This window comes from Calliphora vicina, chromosome 1 (genome assembly GCF_958450345.1).
Source record: "Calliphora vicina chromosome 1, idCalVici1.1, whole genome shotgun sequence".
Taxonomy (NCBI): domain Eukaryota; kingdom Metazoa; phylum Arthropoda; class Insecta; order Diptera; family Calliphoridae; genus Calliphora; species Calliphora vicina.
In genome coordinates, this window is record NC_088780.1 from 152024000 (window position 1) to 152041799 (window position 17800).

The window sequence follows — 17800 nt, forward strand, 5'->3', positions numbered from 1 at the left end:
AGTCCGAGTACTGATCTAACCGTACTGCTTTCCTACCGGATGTGTTGGTAGGTAGCTCTTTTGAAAATACGTTCCATTTATTGACTTTAGAAACTTCATGTGGACCATTCCTTCTACCTGAACCAGGTTTTCTATCAACGAACAAGACCTCCCGATACATTTGACCAGTACCGCTTATTTGAGGTCAGACTTGTGATTCAAAGACGAAGGAGGGCGTGGGTGCAGTATTTTAAATTGCACGAGCCAGCCTGAAATTTTATAGGCCACAGTTCGAAAATTTTGTAGAAAACATATTCGGAATATTGATTTAACTTCGGAAAATATGAATGTCAGCAACGAAGCAGTGACATATTGCAGTGGGCGTCGTAACCAAACATTTAGCATTTTAACTTATTACTAAGCGTATACTTACTCTACACCTTTCCACTTTGAAAGTTTTTGTTAATCATCAAAATTGTCGCATTTGTGATTCAGAAAACCCACATCTGTTTTTCGAAAAACGAATGCAGTCACAACATATCACTGATTTGTGGGTATTTTGAGGGCATCAATTGACCTACTTCGAAAATGAGGCTGGCCAAGAAGTGACTGTTACTGATGCTCAAACTGGATGTTATTGATGTGTGCGATAGGTGGTTGCAATAGAACGTAGCCACATGCCATACTGCCAGTAACCCACAACCACCTTTGCATTCAGACAGCCACATTTATATTAACTGGTCTGGCAAATGTTTTGCAAATTATTGCGTATGTATCAACAAATCCGTGGAGGCAATTTCCGCGATATGCTACTACAGACATAACCTTCTCTTGTATATTTTGGGTACAACTTGGGTACATTTTGGAGCAGCCTTTTTTTTTGTTGTTATCAGTCGATTGATCCAACGATTATTACGTATTCACAGCTGCAACTATTTACTGCTAAAAGTTGTCAGAATGGTTGTATATTAGGTGTCCCTTAGAATTAAATTTTTTGAAATGTTGAAACGGTATCCCCTGAAAACTTTCGTAATGACCTAAAATACCACCAAAAAAATTTTAGTTTGTTCTATGAAGGGCAACCCCTGCCGACTTTCGATTTAGTTTTGAGGTGCAATTACAAGGGGCAAAAATGCATTTTTTTCAGTTTTTTTTTTAAATTTTTGCCATTAAATAATTACTTTTGCAATTTAATTTAAAAGAATCGAAATGTGTACGTAACTGTCGTTCTAATGAGATATAAAAGACAAAAATTTGTTAAAAAATTTTAAAGTTATTAAAAACTCGCCAGGCCATTAACGTGTCTCAGGACACTAGAACAAGAAATGTAGGAACAAAATTAACATATTTTGAGAAATATTAAAACAAAAGTTTATTCTTACTTAAAATATATTCATATTTATATGTATATGAGTTTTTATCTTCATAGGATACAGTTAACCTATTCGCAGGTGTAACCAAAAAAAAATATTTTTTTTTAACGGTAGTTTAAAAACTCCAATTTCAAATTTTTAAAAATTTTGTTAAACAAATTTCAGAATTTTTTGATCATCACATGGGGATTTATTGACAACATAATATAACATGAAATCTAGTATTTACAATAACAGTACAAAAATGGTAATTAACCCTTAAGAGCACTTGGACTCCAATTTCAAATTTTTAAAAATTTTGTTAAACAAATTTCAGAATTTTTTGATCATCACATGGGGATTTATTGACAACATAATATAACATGAAATCTAGTATTTACAATAACAGTACAAAAATGGTAATTAACCCTTAAGAGCACTTGGGCTCCAAATGACCCTGAACTTTTAAAATCACGAAAAACACAGTCATTTTGACCTCAAGTACTCTTAAGGGTTAATTTTAATTTTTGTGCTGTTGTTATAAATACTAGACATCATGTTATATTTTTCTTAAGTTTCATAAAAATCGGACAAAAAATATATAACATTTCGATATCTTTCCATTAGAAAATCAAAATATTGAAAAATTTGACCTTTGACCTTCACAATTTAAAGGTTATCGTTTTCCGATTTTAGGAAAACTTTCAGACTGTATTTAGATTATTATGAACAGATTTTATTTAAAATTAATAACAGTAAGGAAATTGGGCTCATTCACCAAAATATGACCAAAAAATTAGTTTTTCTCGAAAATCGCAAAATTTATATCGCATGTACGGAAAAAGTATAGGAGGTATTGACATATATTTTTCACATTATTATTCCCTATTATGTTGTAAATAAATCCCCATGTGATGATCAGAAAATTTTGAAACTGGAGTATTGAAACTGCCGTTAAAAAAAATATTTTTCAATCGTCAAAATAGCCGTACGTAGTGGATCTTATGCGAAAAGGTGTGTTAAAAGGAACGTATTGTTTTATCTTTTTTTTTGCTAAAAAATGTGAAATTTTTTTTATTAATGAAGGGATTATTAAATAAAATCTGCAACTGGCATCTCTGATTTAAGTACATGTTGTTTGCGAACACTTGTACGAATAAACACAGTGTAGCTCTTTTAGCATTGTTGTACACGTAGTTGTGTTGTAAATAGTTACAAAATGAAAAGAGATTATATTTTAATCTTAAGTAGTTGTTCATTTGTTACACCTCGTAGAATTCGTTTTTATTTATTTTTTATGTTCTTTTGTCGAGAAAATGTTTATGGCAGTGGGTTAAATGTTACCAAAGTATTATTAAAGCATATTTCATCCATAGAAGTCACATTAAATTTAATGTAGTTGAAGGGAATTTTTAATGCAGGATTTTCATATTAAATATTAAAAAATTTGCAAAGAAAATATTAAAGGTGTTATATTAAAATCTTTAGTTGCAATACAAATTTGTGGACGTTTTAAATGTTAGCTAAAGTTTATGAATTTAGTATGTCTAAACACTAAAACCTTTTACATATAATTCAAATTTAAAATTAAATCTAATTTGATCATATAAATATTTAAATTTACTTCCACAATCAATTATTTTGCACACAACCTTCAGCATAAACATCATCAATAACTTCATAACCATCCGCTATATTGTCTCACCAAAAGAAATATTGTAAAAAAAGAACACTTTAAATAAAACGGGGACAGGTAAAATTTATCAAAAAGTTCTATCCTAATTACATCCTGCACAACATTATCGCCGTAACAAGACAACAAAAATAAAACTCTAAAAAAGTGCCTGACTTCCGAAGGAAAAGTGCACGAAAGAAGGAAAAGAATTCAAACACATACATCACAAGTACCTTTTGAATACTTGAGACTACTAACATGAAGCATTTACCTTGATTTTAAATGTGCAACATTTTTTTTTCCTCAAAGTACCCCGATACCAAGAAACGTTAAAAAATTTATTTTATTTATTGTCTTGCCACCGAAAATAAAATATAAAAAAAAATATAACAGACAGCACACTAAAGTTTACCACACAATGAATAAACTATGTTTTAGATGAAGAAACGTTACCTACTTTACTTCCTCTTTTTTTTCGCTAAAAAAAGCAACAAAAAAAAATCCATTGAAAATTCTTCTCCTATCACAAGAAAGCAGAAAAATATATAAAATATTTCATGGAGACATTCTTCATCATCATGTTTACACACATCCATGCATACAAACACTTCTCGAGCATGGCATTTAGTCCGTCTTATGTATGTCTGTCTGTCTTTCTTCTACTCAGTCGTAAAACATTTTGAATGTATGATTTAAGCTATAACAACAATAGAATTGAGTGCATAAAATGTTTGTTAGATTGCTTTTGCATCATCCTGCAGCTTGCAACGACAACGCGCGACAATGTTTTATCTGAACTTCAACACTTTACCACAACAAAATGTGTGGAAACACTTGAGCATAAAATAAAACTAAAAGTAGGAGAAAACGATGAAGAGGAAACATTCCTTCTATGATCCAAAGTAGATGAAATTTTATTTGTTTTTATCTTCTTCTTGGATTTCTTCGTATAAAATTTGCGATAACTAAACTAAAGAATATGGTGGCAACAGATTTAATATGGAAATTTGAAGGCACTGTGAGTGAATACACAGTGGGCTAAAATCTCAAAGTGAGAAATACTGGACTGAACAATACAACAAAACAGTTAAAATAAAGTTATTAAAATAAAGTTTTATTAAAATAAAGGTAAAAATGTATATTTTTTAAAATATGGGCAATTCCATATCATCGTACGAGACATTTGTACGCCTATAAAGTGGAATAGATTGTACAAAAATAAGAGTATCTGAAAAATAATTTGGTGTTTATGTTTCATACAGAGGGTACTATATTTTAAAATAATAAAAAGTTCTTTCGAAATATTGTTGTCCAAAATATTGAGCGAAATAAGGGTATATTGTACGTGATTTATAATTAATATTCGTGGGTGATTTTCGGAAGTGGGGTTATATGGGAGCTATGACCAATTGTGGACCGATCACCATAAAATTAGGTCGTGTGATTTATGTCTATATGAAAGTTATTTATGTTGAATTTTGTGTATATACCGAAATTTTTAAGTGATTTAAGCATGTTAAAGTGATTTTCGGAAGCGGGTCTATATGGGAGCTATGACTAATAATGGACCGATAGTAACAAAATTTGGTGACATGAATTTTGTATATATAAAACTTATTTGGAGCGAAATTTGTGTAGATAAATATATAAATTAAACATTTATGACCGATAAAGTCCAATTTCAAGAGGACATTTGTATGGTGGCTATGTGAAATAATGGACCGATTTCAGCCAGTTTCAATAGGCTTCGTCCTTCGGCCGAAAAAATTATATGTACCAAATTTTATCGAAATATCTTCAAAATTGCGAACTGTACTCTGCGCACAAGGTTTACATGGACAGACAGCCAGCCAGACGGACGGACATCGTTTAATCGACTCAGAAAGTGATTCTAAGTCGATCGGTATACTTTAAGGTGGGTGTTACACACATCTACACAAACGCATTATATCTTCCACACTATGGTGGTGTAGGGTATAAACAATCTATGGATGATTTTATAATAAATAAAATGTAATATCGTATGTGACATACCGTACGTGACAGATTTTTTTCTTATAATAAAACAATATACATTCTGTAAATATATGTATACAAAAACTAAAAAAGTGAATAGCAAACATACATTCGGTTTCAATAAACAATTTGACAATAGCAAAAAAAAACAATCATAGTCAAATTGATTTCATACTACAAGCTAATTGGGAGCCTAGTTTTCGCCGCAATTTTAGCCTAAAACATACCTAAAACTTTAAAAAATTAAATATAATCAGTTTAAACTATTATTTTATATTGTAATATAAACTAAATACTTTCACATAGTAACATTTTATTATTTTCTTCTATTCAAATCATTTTGAAAAAAAAGTTTCAAGGGTTTTTGTGTTTTCAGTCGTGGTAGCTGTTCTCGTGGAATTGCCCATTTGTAATTGACATTTGCAAAATCATTTGAGAATTGATAAAAAAATCCTTTCAAAGACATCTTAAATTTTTTATGTGGGTCCACCGGAAATGAAAATTTAAATATTTATAAACGAATGATTTTTCTAACATTCTTTTATAAATCAAGAGAAAATATGGCTAAAATTTTATAAATCTTTGATAAATTCAAAAAAACTGATTATGAATAAGACCTAAAATATTTAAACCATGATTATCCCTTAAATGCATGATTTTTACTTTTATTTTTCTATATCAAATATTTAGTTGATTTTTATTTATTATATTTCCTTTAGCTTTAGTTTGATTTAGAATTTATTTAGCTGAAACTTTTCGTACTCCATTTGATTTTTCGGAATTAGTATCAAGCTTATATTCATCTAAAATTAAGTGGAACTGGAATGTAGACAATTGGCAACAATATGCATTAAAGGGTTAAACATATGTTATCAAATCTTTGTACTCATAATAAATGAATACAACGGAATTAAAAGAGACCTAACAAGCTGGATTACCAGTACGTTTTTCATTGAATTTGATTTTTCTATATGAAGTCGAATACGAGCATTATTTTTGTGTGCTGTTCTGGATCCAGTGTTTATTGCTAATATATTGGAAGCAACTAAACGACTAGCGTTTATGAAACGGTTAACCGGAAAACCATTTTTTTCGAAATCTCGATTTATTGCGGTTAACCGATTTATATAACTTGGTTAAACGGTTTTTAAAATTTGAGACAAAAATTAATAAATCTTTTGTTTTGGTGGATATTTACTTATTCATTTTATACACATTATATCAAATATTTGGTCTGATTTGAAACCTAAACTGCTGATATACAATATAAAGCTTTTTCGATAAAAATGTTTAAGAATTACAATGATTCTAAATAGTAGATAACAATGAGTTTACTTAAAAACTTTTTCAGAATCAATTACACATAATGAAACTATTAAAAATTTATATTAAATTCCTCATAATTTTAGAAGTTTAAACGTTAAATTGAATTTGTTGTACATAAATTCTTTCAATAAATTTTACTTCATTAGTGTGTTTTGTTCTTAAAATTTTATTTTATTAATCATGTCGTTAGCTTATTGTACAAACGTGCTAAGTTCCTTTTCAGAAATATTACAAAAAAGACAAGAAAAAGTTCTAAATTTCTTCTAAATTTCTATACAGTGTCGAAAAAAGTCGGTAATCCAACCTTCAATGTTAATACATGTGGTGGCATTTCGGCTGGTTCCAATGAATTCAAAAATTCAGTAGGATAATTGACGACTTGTTCTTCGTTCATTACTGTGTCAATCGATTTGTATTTTATTGTTTCGCCAGGCACTTTCAATTGTATTTGGTCATCGAGCTTGTTAACATCATAATTTTTTGATTAAAAGTAGATTTCATATAGCAATGCACCTAATATGCAAGAGTAAACAAAATTGTTTATCACAGACCGAAAATCAAAAATCTGACTTTACACTGTTATCCAAAAGGCTTTTCTGAAGATTCCGTGAAAATTTCATCAAATTCCATACGGAACATACATATACACATCCATTTTTATGAAATATATGGCATTAGCGGTATAATGTAAAAAATTAGATTTTTACACACCCCTCCGGCCACAGACCAAATATTAAAAATCTGACTATACAGTATTCTGGGCAATTCTGAAAATTCCCTGAAAATTTCATTAAAATCGGCCCAGTCGTTTTTGAGTTCATTCGGAACATACATTCATTTTTATATATATAGATGAAAAATGTTTGTATGAGAAAATTCGAAAATCTTCTTTACGAAAGCACCGAATGGACCTAATGTAGTGTTTTAAGTGTCTAAAACCATATTCAGAAAATTTCCTTTCCAACGATACCAGTTTGGAGCTAATCGGTTGGATGGTCTCAGAGTCTATAACGGAGAGAAAATACACGCAGAGAAAAAATATAGTTGGGCATGTTTTCTGTAACCATTTCAATATTGTTACAAGTTTTTTAACTATATTATAGTCACAGTAACTATTTACATGGTTGTGGTAACCATAATATGGTTAATTTACGATTCACATGATTGTATCAATAATATATATGGTTACAGTAAACATGTATATGTTTGTGACAACCATTTATATGATGAAGGACTTACCATATTATGTTGCTCTCGGCTAATGGATATCATAATCTGAGAACAACATATTATGATAAAATTTTTGATCATAAATATGGTTGCCACAAACATATACATGTTTACTGTAACCATATATATGGTTGATACAATCAAGTGAATTAATTTTTTGTTGAAATTTAATGAATATTTTATATATTATATATTTTACGTTCCGAACCATAGAAATGCTGAAAGTAATCAACTGTAAATAACCTAAATGGGTACTTAAAAAAGTTAATACATAATTCGTGATTGTTTATGAATATTCGCCATTGTCTTTGTAATCATGATTAACTTATTGAAAAATCATGGGATTTTAATAAACAATTACAATTTACTATATTTTATTACCTTTTGTATTCAAGTTTACCACACTTTCCCGCTTTTCACCTTTTAATAATTTTACCACTCATTCATAAATTTGCAACAAATTTCACCCCAGTGTTTCACAACAACACTTGTACTCCTTTAATACATTCTTCCTCTTTGTTTTGTTTGCTTGCTCAACAAAAGCAAAAACAACAACATGCGTCACTTGCATGGTCTCATTAAATTAGTAAAACAAAAACAAACACTATTTAGGCCACGGGAGTCTCTGGTTTGGCCATATGGAAAATCGCATAAAAACCTTGGCCATGTTAAATATTTTTTATTAAAATTTAAATTTAATAATTGTATTATAGATTCATTTAAAAATATTTGCAAATTTTATTAATTAAAGCTGTTATTTTTTGTAAATAAAACCACTACACTAACTCAGGAAGCTGCTTCATTAATTAAAATTTAGTAAACAAACAAACACTTGCACTTGTTAACTTTCATAATTTTTAAGTTATTAAACACTTATTTAATTAATTTTACGCTTTTATACACGAATTAATTATTTTTTTATATACTGAAAAAAAATAATGTTGCAATTGTTTTACAACGATCCACTTGTTTACAATTCCAAGGCATTGCCAGATGTGAAATGATAGTTAACGCCAAGAGTAGAAGTGGGTGAATTTGGTTGCAAATTTGAGATCATTGCCAAATTTAAAACTTTAAAATTGGTAAGAAAATTTAATAATCTTATGAAAAGTTGTATAAAATAAGTACTTACTGAAATCAATTAAATAATCATGGTACAATAATGGAATGTTATTTAATAGATTATATTAATTTAAATATTTTTATATACTACACCACTATAGTGGATCAAAATTCAGGTCACAATTTTATGAATAACTCAAATTAACTTCACTGGGCGAATTTATACCTTGGGAATCGGTTCATTATTTCAGCCAGCCCCACACAAAAGTCTTCCCGAAATAAATATGGGGGATTTCATGTCAAGTGAACCTTTTAAATCGATGTCTTCCGATCGAGATGAAATTTGCGCCAAGGTTTTATAGTTCTAGTGGATAGTAATCATAATATTAATAGGCAAGTCGATTTCTTTATACCCCTTTTACGCTCACATTATACATTCAATTTGGGCAAAAAATATACCATTTTAAAGGGATTTATTTATAGAAGTGCAGAATATATATTTTATTGAAATCGGTTCAGTTTTTTAGGAGTTATAAGCGTTTAAAGATGTTACTAACACATATGCAAAAACGTGTACATCTAAACCCATGGTAAGCGTTCATATTGTTCAGGTTACGATGATTTTCGTCAAACAACCCGAATGTGAACAAAAGAGCGTAATAGAGCGTAAAAATACACACAATTCATTCGTTTCTTGATGTTACTGTGGATATTTTATTTTTTAACCAAAAGAGCACAGAAATTAAATGCCTCTTTTTGCCTACCAATGATCTAAACCTTAAGCTAAAAAGTAAACAAAGCAATGCGTGTTTGTCCAATTTGTTGTTGTAAATAAATAAGAGAAACAAATAAACAGTATTGATTTCGCTCTATTTTAAGTGAGAATTGTTATAGAAAACAAAGAAGAAGACTTTAGTAATTCAAAGTCAATTAAAAAACTATATTTTGAAGATGTTTTTTTGTTTTGTTTTCTAACTCCCATAAGCATAAACAATTTGTAAATTTATCAAAGGTTTATAAAACAAAATTTCCAGTCAAAATTTGTTTTGTAAACCTTTGACAAATTTAAAACCTGTTTATGGATATGGGGGTAAATACTTCATACGAATCATTTTCTTATCACGGCATGAAGTTTAATAAAAAATAAATAGTTATTTTTAAATATTAAAAAAACTTAGTATGGCTCATTTATAATTTTGCATAGTTTCGCTGAAATTGTTCGGGATTGGAATATTGGTCGTGGCCCTATACAAAGTAAATAATTAATTTCGAATATCTGTAGAACTATAATTGTAAAAGTTTTGAAAATTTTTACGAATTAATTTCTTATTACTGTGCGGAGTTTATCCCTTACAGAGTAAATATTGATTTCGAATATCGGAAAAGGAGGTGAGTCACCTTCCATACAAAGTAATAATTGCAAGGTTATTCAAACTTTGTCCGTATAGCTCTCTTACCATTTTACAGAGATTGTCTGAAAATGGTCGGGATTGCAGTAGTTGTCGTGGCACAATGTAAATAATTAATTTTGAATATCTCGAGAACTATAATTCTAAAAATATTTAAACTCTGTATCAATCAATTTATTACCATTCTACGGAGGTTAGCTAAAAACAAATTTATTCCGGATCCCTGTACGAAGTTTAGCTAAGCGTGATCGGCGTAGTAGAAATGACACCTCCCTTATAAAGGAAAGCTTGATATGAGTTATTTTTTTACACAAAATATTAAAAATGGGTGGGATCAGAACAGTGGAGTGGTATCTCCCATACCAAATTAGTTAGTTATATTTTGCATGTGTTATTTTCGTACCATTGTACGTATTTAGGTTGCATCAGAAATCATTCATATTTTTTAATTTTACTAGGGTAGGGGTAGGGTTAGCGAAGTGCACCGGGTTATGCTAGTTAAAAAAAATTCCGCTATTTTCTCAATCTTACGATTTTTTCCAAAATCGAAAACATTTTGGACTTTTTTTTTTCAAAATTTCATAATTTATGCAGTAAAACGATAAGCCACAAAGTCAAAATATTGAAAAAGCATTCGCATTCGCAACATTTTAGCATTACTGTGGACTTTATGATGGATAGAGTTTTTTTTTTCAAAATATTCAATGTGTATGTATGAAAATGATATGATAGAGGATTTTGCATATTAATAAAATTAAATTATTTTGATTTCATTTATGCAATCTGTCAGTTTTTAACGTGATTTACTTAAGATAACGGATAATAATACAACAAAAAATGAAATATAAACAATATTAAACGAAAAATTATAGAAAAAATGCTTATTTTTTTTGGTTTTTTAAGTTTTTTGGAGTTGGATTGGTGTATATTATCGTAAAATAATAGATGACACTTTAAAAGTAGACATTTTTTTAAGCTTGTTTGTTATGAATAGGGGGCGGATTTATATGCAAATGCATGTTTTTTCTCGAACGTCCAAATACAATGTAGACTAATTATCTATCCGAATCGCACATTTTGCTGCAAAATGGCATCGATTTGTTAGTGCATATTTTTGCATATTTTATTGATAATGCATATTTTGTTATATTTTACTTCAAAATGCATATTTATATGCATATTATGCCAATTTTTAATAAAAATATAATTTTTTGTCGTTAATGGGCAATACATTGTTTCGACAAACATTTTTTTGTCGAATTTTTTATAGAAATAGCAGTAAATTTTATCGACTAACTTTTTTCGACATCGAGAAACTGGTATTAAGTTTTTCATTTCTCTATCAGTAATTGAAAATTATCATTTCAAAACACTTTTATTCAAAAAAGTTTAGTTTTTTTAAGTATCAAAAATTCATTAAATGTGTCGAAAACATTCATATTTGTTTTCATTGCACATTCGATTTATAAGAGATTTCGTTATCGAAAGATTTTGTAACTTCACCTACACAGTAACCGCTCCTGACAGTCATTTCCAAGCAGTTCTACGAGACTGTCGTAAACTAGTGATTTTGGATAACTTAGAGACAAACACATTACACAATTAACGTTTAAAGTCCTTACACTATAGATTACATAGAGACACTTAGGTGACAATTGTCTTTATGCTAGATTACATGGGATGTATAAATTAACCAATTGACGAGATAAATATTAAGGTTAGATGCTACTTTACAGCACGATCAAAATATTGATGATTCTAAATGGAAAGTCACAATATAGAAGCTCTTGGCTTTAAAGTTTAAACAAGTATTTATACCAAGATATTACAATTAATATAAATATCCATCGTTTTTTAGAAGAAAAGTAGTGTTAAAAATAGTTTTAGAACTTTAATTGTTTAATTTAATAATATTTTTAAGACATTTCGAAATCCATACTTAATTATTTTATGTTTCTGCACAAAAATATAAGTGCATATTTTTTAAATTTTTAGGTCATATTTTGATTTTTTTGAAGCATATTTTAGGCGCATATTTTCCAATAATAAATGCATGAAAATCCGCCCCCTAGTTATGAAATTCACACAATAGGTGAGGGCTGTTTTACCATCAAAAAGTCATATTCGTAAAAATCAAAGATAGACGGTTTTGAATATAGGCCCTCGATATATAAAATTCATGAACATATTTTTATTTGATGTGGCTAAGACATTAGTTTTCTAATTCGGATGGATTATCGAGTTACTGCAGCAAGCCCTGCAATTAGTTTTATTATTTTTCCTAATAATAACAATAAAATAAGATTTGCTTGGATTTTATTTGATGAATTTGTCTCTTATTTTACTAGTTTTACTAAAAATGTATTCGAAGAAAGTTAATGCTTTAGCAAAAACTTTTGTATGAAAGAAAATAAAATTTTATTTTTCATGCTGACCACAGATACAAGTCGCTTCAGCTTAACGTCTCTTGTTTATGTGTTTATGTGTTTTTTTGTATTTTAATTTTTTTTATTTTACATATATCACAAGTATCCCACTGTCAAAGACATCAACTAAAAATTATGATTTTATTCTTTAAGAAAAACCGCGAAATTGTTGATGCACCACTTGAAAGCAGCCGTATGCTAAGAAAATTTCTATCATGTTTTTTCACTAACATTGAGAAAAAAAAAAGAAAATAGAAAAATAAAACTCCCGCTACAAAAAAAAAAATTATTTTACAATCTAAAAGGGTGATGAGTGGAATATTCATTTATTATTAACAAAAAAAGTCTGCATAAAATATGGAAAAAAAGTTCAAAAATATAAATATATAATTAAGGTGGTCGCAATAATAATGTTATTGAAGTTTCCAACTAAAATATAAGTAAAATTCATTCAAAGATAATGTTTCTCAAAATTTTTGTCCTGAGTTCAGTAGTCACATATTTCTCGTAAAGGAAACATGAAATATTGATATCACGTGAAAGGTCTTTGAAAGTCGCTTTCATCCTTTATCTTTTAATTCAGTTCACCAAATACGACGACAGGAATAATGTTCAGAAATGGCCTCCTCAAAAAAGCTAAACTTTAATTTTAGTTGGGAATATCGACACCTTATTTTTCCTCCTTTCAAACAAGGCTACCCTAATATACATAAATTTGTTCTGTTATTAAACCTGATTTAGTGTATATTGAAAACAGTTTTTTATATTTTTGCATTTCATTTTTTTTTTTAAAAGCAAACATATCAGTCATACATTTACATTTTATGAATATTAATTCAGAAAACTATTAAATAATTCTGCTGTAATTAATTTTTCTTTTTTACATAATTCCCTGAAAGCGTTTGTGTTCCGGTGTAACCCATGACAATGACAAAGAACTGCAGAAAAAAACCTGTAAAACACACAAACTGTTAATGATTTTAATATCACTAAAGCTGAAAACCACTTAGGTGTACATTTACTTGCAACATATCGCAGACAGACGACCCCTGCAGAAATAGTAAATCACATAATCACACTGATATCATAATTGAAACACTCACGATAGTTTACAGTATTTGGTCAATTAAATGGGAATGGCAAACTATCTAAAATCAATCTTAAGAATTCACATTTTTACACATTAATAAGACACTTTGTGTTTTTCAGTAATAAGTTTTTTCGAGAATTTTTCAAATAATAAAATATTGACCAAATTCTGTGCTATTCAGTCAAATATTCATTCATTCTATGTAAAAGAAAATCATGAATAAATAAATGAATGAATGTAGATATGTTGCTAGTAGCTATACATACTTATTATGTATATCTGTTGGTAAATGCTACAGAGTTTGTTACCAGTTTGACATCTTTAATTACAAATTCGCAAAACATATCCACATCCGCACACATATCGTGAACCACTACTATCCATCCACTCTTCGAACCGCAATCTCTTTAAGGTGGCTTAAATTTCTTTTGATGTAACTAACCAACATGGAAATATTAATAGAAACAACAACTACTACATATTGCCACTTTTCTGTGAAACATAGATGCATACTTGGCATATTGAATGGTTACCTGTGTATCTCTTTGCTGCAGCAATAAAACACAATAATGCACTTGTTGTATTGCGCTCTGTCCTGGGTTGTTGTTTCTAAGCGAAGATGTGATTCAACAACCATATTGAAGTTTTTGTGTTTTCTATTTTTTGTTTGCCTTTGTTTTAATGTGGATGGATGTGTATATGATGGTTTTCCCAGCAAACCCCAGCAGTTAAGCAAGTAGTCAATGTATCAATCATAGACATTAATTGTCAATAATGTCTGATCACTTTGCTGACTCTAATTTATATATTTTGGGTCATGTGACACGTATGTGCTCTTTGTAGTGCATAGAGAAGTCAATTGGTTATTTCATAAATCCCATGTAGTCTTGCGTGAAGACAATTGTCATTTTAGTGTCTCTAAGTAACCTAGATTGTGGTCACTTTAGACGTTTATTGTGTACTGTACCCGGGAAATTCTGCGAGAATTGCCGGGAATTATTTTCCTAAGTTTTATGTGCTGTTTTTTGAACTTGACTTTCTTTAAAAATGCTTAAAGCTCCAAAAAAAAATGCAGAAGATTTATACAACAAAACACATTTAACCCAAATAGACCAGTAACAAGTTCATTATTCAAATTATTCCAAAAACTCGTGAATGTTCAGGACTGTCACAAAATTTCATTCCGATTGAAAGTTGAATTATTTCAGTATTTTGCTTTTTCACAAAGAGTAAAAGGAAAATGTTTGGAATACAACAACCTTCTGTGGAATTGAATTTTGTTTAATATGATCTTTAAAAAAAAAAATTTTAAAAAAAATTATTTTTTGCGAATTAACAGAATTAATTGCAATTTAATGAAGATAGAAAAAAATCGAATGGTGATTTTGACCGGTTTGTATATAACCGCTTTAGAAATCGAGTCAGTTTATCTCTTTATATTAAATTTTTATTGTATTTTTTTATACCCTACACCACCAAGTGGGGAGGGTATAATGCGTTTAGAAATATTAGTCTAACACTTTCTGAGTTTATTAAACGATGTCCGTCCGCCTGGCTAGTCGGCTGGCTGTCCATGTAAACCTTGTGCGCAGAGTACAGGTCGCAATTTTGAAGATATTTCGATCAAATTTTGTACGTATTATTTTTTCGTGCCCAAGAACCAAGCTTATTGAAACTGGCTGAAATAGGTCCATTATTTCACCTAGCCCCCATACAAATGTCCTCCCGAAATTGGACTTTATCGGTCATAAATGTTAAATTTATATATGTATCTCCACAAATTCCGCTCCAAATAAGTTTTATTTATACAAAATTCATGTCACCAAATTTTGTTACGATCGCTCCATAATTAGTCATGGCTTTCATATAGACCCGCTTCCGAAAATCATTTAAACGTGCATAAATCGCTTAACCTTCGCTTTACCAAATGTACGTACAATGTACGTGGTTTACCAACTGCACTTGATACTGCACTTTTATACATACATACACACAGTTACTAAAGTATACGTACGATCGACCTTTTGGGCCTTTTTTAAAAAATCTATATATATAAAAATACAAGGCCTAACTTATACATTCACTCACTCACTCATGACTGATGAGTCAGTGAATGAGTGAGTAAGTAAATTAATGAGTTTGGCCTTGTATTTTTAAATATACAGATTTTTTAAAAAAGGCCCAAAAAGTCGAACGTACGTATAATTTAGTAACTGTGTGTATATGTGACGAACAAAATTTTAAAAATTTAAAAAAATCTCATAAAATGTTTAAAATGATTTTAATAAATTCTACAGATGTCTAAAATTTGTTCAGTTAGTCTTAATTTCATTTAAATCGAAACAAAATTAAAAAAATTATTAAACTACTAAATCCGTAATAGTCACCCGGGTGGGTATTTGTAAAGCGAAGGTTAAAAATGTTGCTATACACACAAAATTCAACATAGTTAACTTTCATATAGACATAAATCACACGACCCAATTTCATAGTGATCGGTCCATAATTGGTCATAGCTGCCATATAAGGCCCACTTCCGAAAATCACTCAAAAATATAAATTATTGAAATTTTAAAAGAAAAATGTTTTTGATCTTTTACTTAGTGTCGGGCTTGACCGACCATACTTTCTTACTTGTTTTTTATTTGTATCCAATTATATTTTAAAACCAAAGACATTTTTTAGAGTTTTAACGAATTATATTACATTGTCAAAATGAATGTCGATTTCCCGGGAAATAAAAAATTGCGGGAAAAGAAAAATTCTACTTGTAACCAATCGTGAAGTTAATTGTCATTTTAACGTCCCGAAGTAAACTAGAGTTTGGTCACTTTAAACGTTTTTTTTTTGTACATCACTTTAAAAAGCTTTTATTTTACCTACACGCAGAGAAATAATATAGTTGGGCATGGTTACTGTAACCATTTCAATATTGTTACAAGTTTTTTTAACTATATTATATATACATGATTGTGGTAACCATAATATGGTTAATTTACGATTCACATGATTGTAGCAACCATATATATGGTTACAGTAAACAAATATATGTTTGTGACAACCAATCATATGATGAAGGACTTATCATATTATGTTGCTCTCGGCTTAAGGCTTATCATAATCCGAGAACAACATATTATTATGATAAAATTATTCATCATAAATATGGTTGCCACAAACATATACTTGTTTACAGTAACCATATATATGGTTGATACAATCATGTGAATCATAAATTAACCATATTATGGTTACCACAATCATGTAAATAGTTACTGTGACTATAATATTGTTAAAAATCTTGTAACACTATTTAAGTGGTTACAGTAACCATGTCCAATTATATTTTTTGTCTGCAAAAAATAAATATTTTATTTTTTCCTATTTCTAATCATCTCACAAAAAATTGTTTTTTTTTATAGTTACAATAAAAATAATTAAATGAAAATTGTATAGTATATTTCCTTGAAATAGAGCTTAATAATAATAAAAAAATTATGACAATAAAATCACAGTAGCCTTTTTAATCATAAACCAAAGTCACACAAAAAATACACTTATCTTTGAAATCTGAATGTACCTGTTGACAACAACTGACTTTAAAGCTTAGGTTTTCCTAATCAGAGATAAACTCAAAAAAAAAACAAAACATGAATTACAGTTAGTTACCTATTGTATTGAGAAGCTCATTAAACGATCAGAAGGAATGTTGCCCGAGTCTCAGGCGGGAATCGAATCCGCAACCCTTGGATTGATAGTCCAGCACACTATAGTCTAGTCTATCGGGGCACCCAGTGTGGATCGGGATGAATTGTGTACCAAGGTTAGTCCTATTGGATAGTAATTTTTCAACTCTCTGAGTTAGAGGGGGTTAAAATTTGACAGTTTGTCCAAACTTGTATTTTTTCCAATACATGTAACTTATTACTTATTGTTCTTAGCAAAATGTGTCCCAAATAGTTTAGATAGCTATTTCTTCAATCTTTCTTAAAAAAAGTTTTTATATTTTTTTTTCTAAATCAAAAACTTTTTTGACTTTTTTTTAAAATGGGCCCTTTTTTCTCAAATGAATGGCGAAAAATTGAGGAGCATGTTGATCGCTTGGTGGAGCATGTAAGGGTATATATCACAATATGTGTTTTGTAACTCATGAACTCAATAACTTTTTTTTTTTTCAAAATGGACTGTGAATGGATACTGTGAATTTTGATGTATATTTAATTGTTGACGTAATT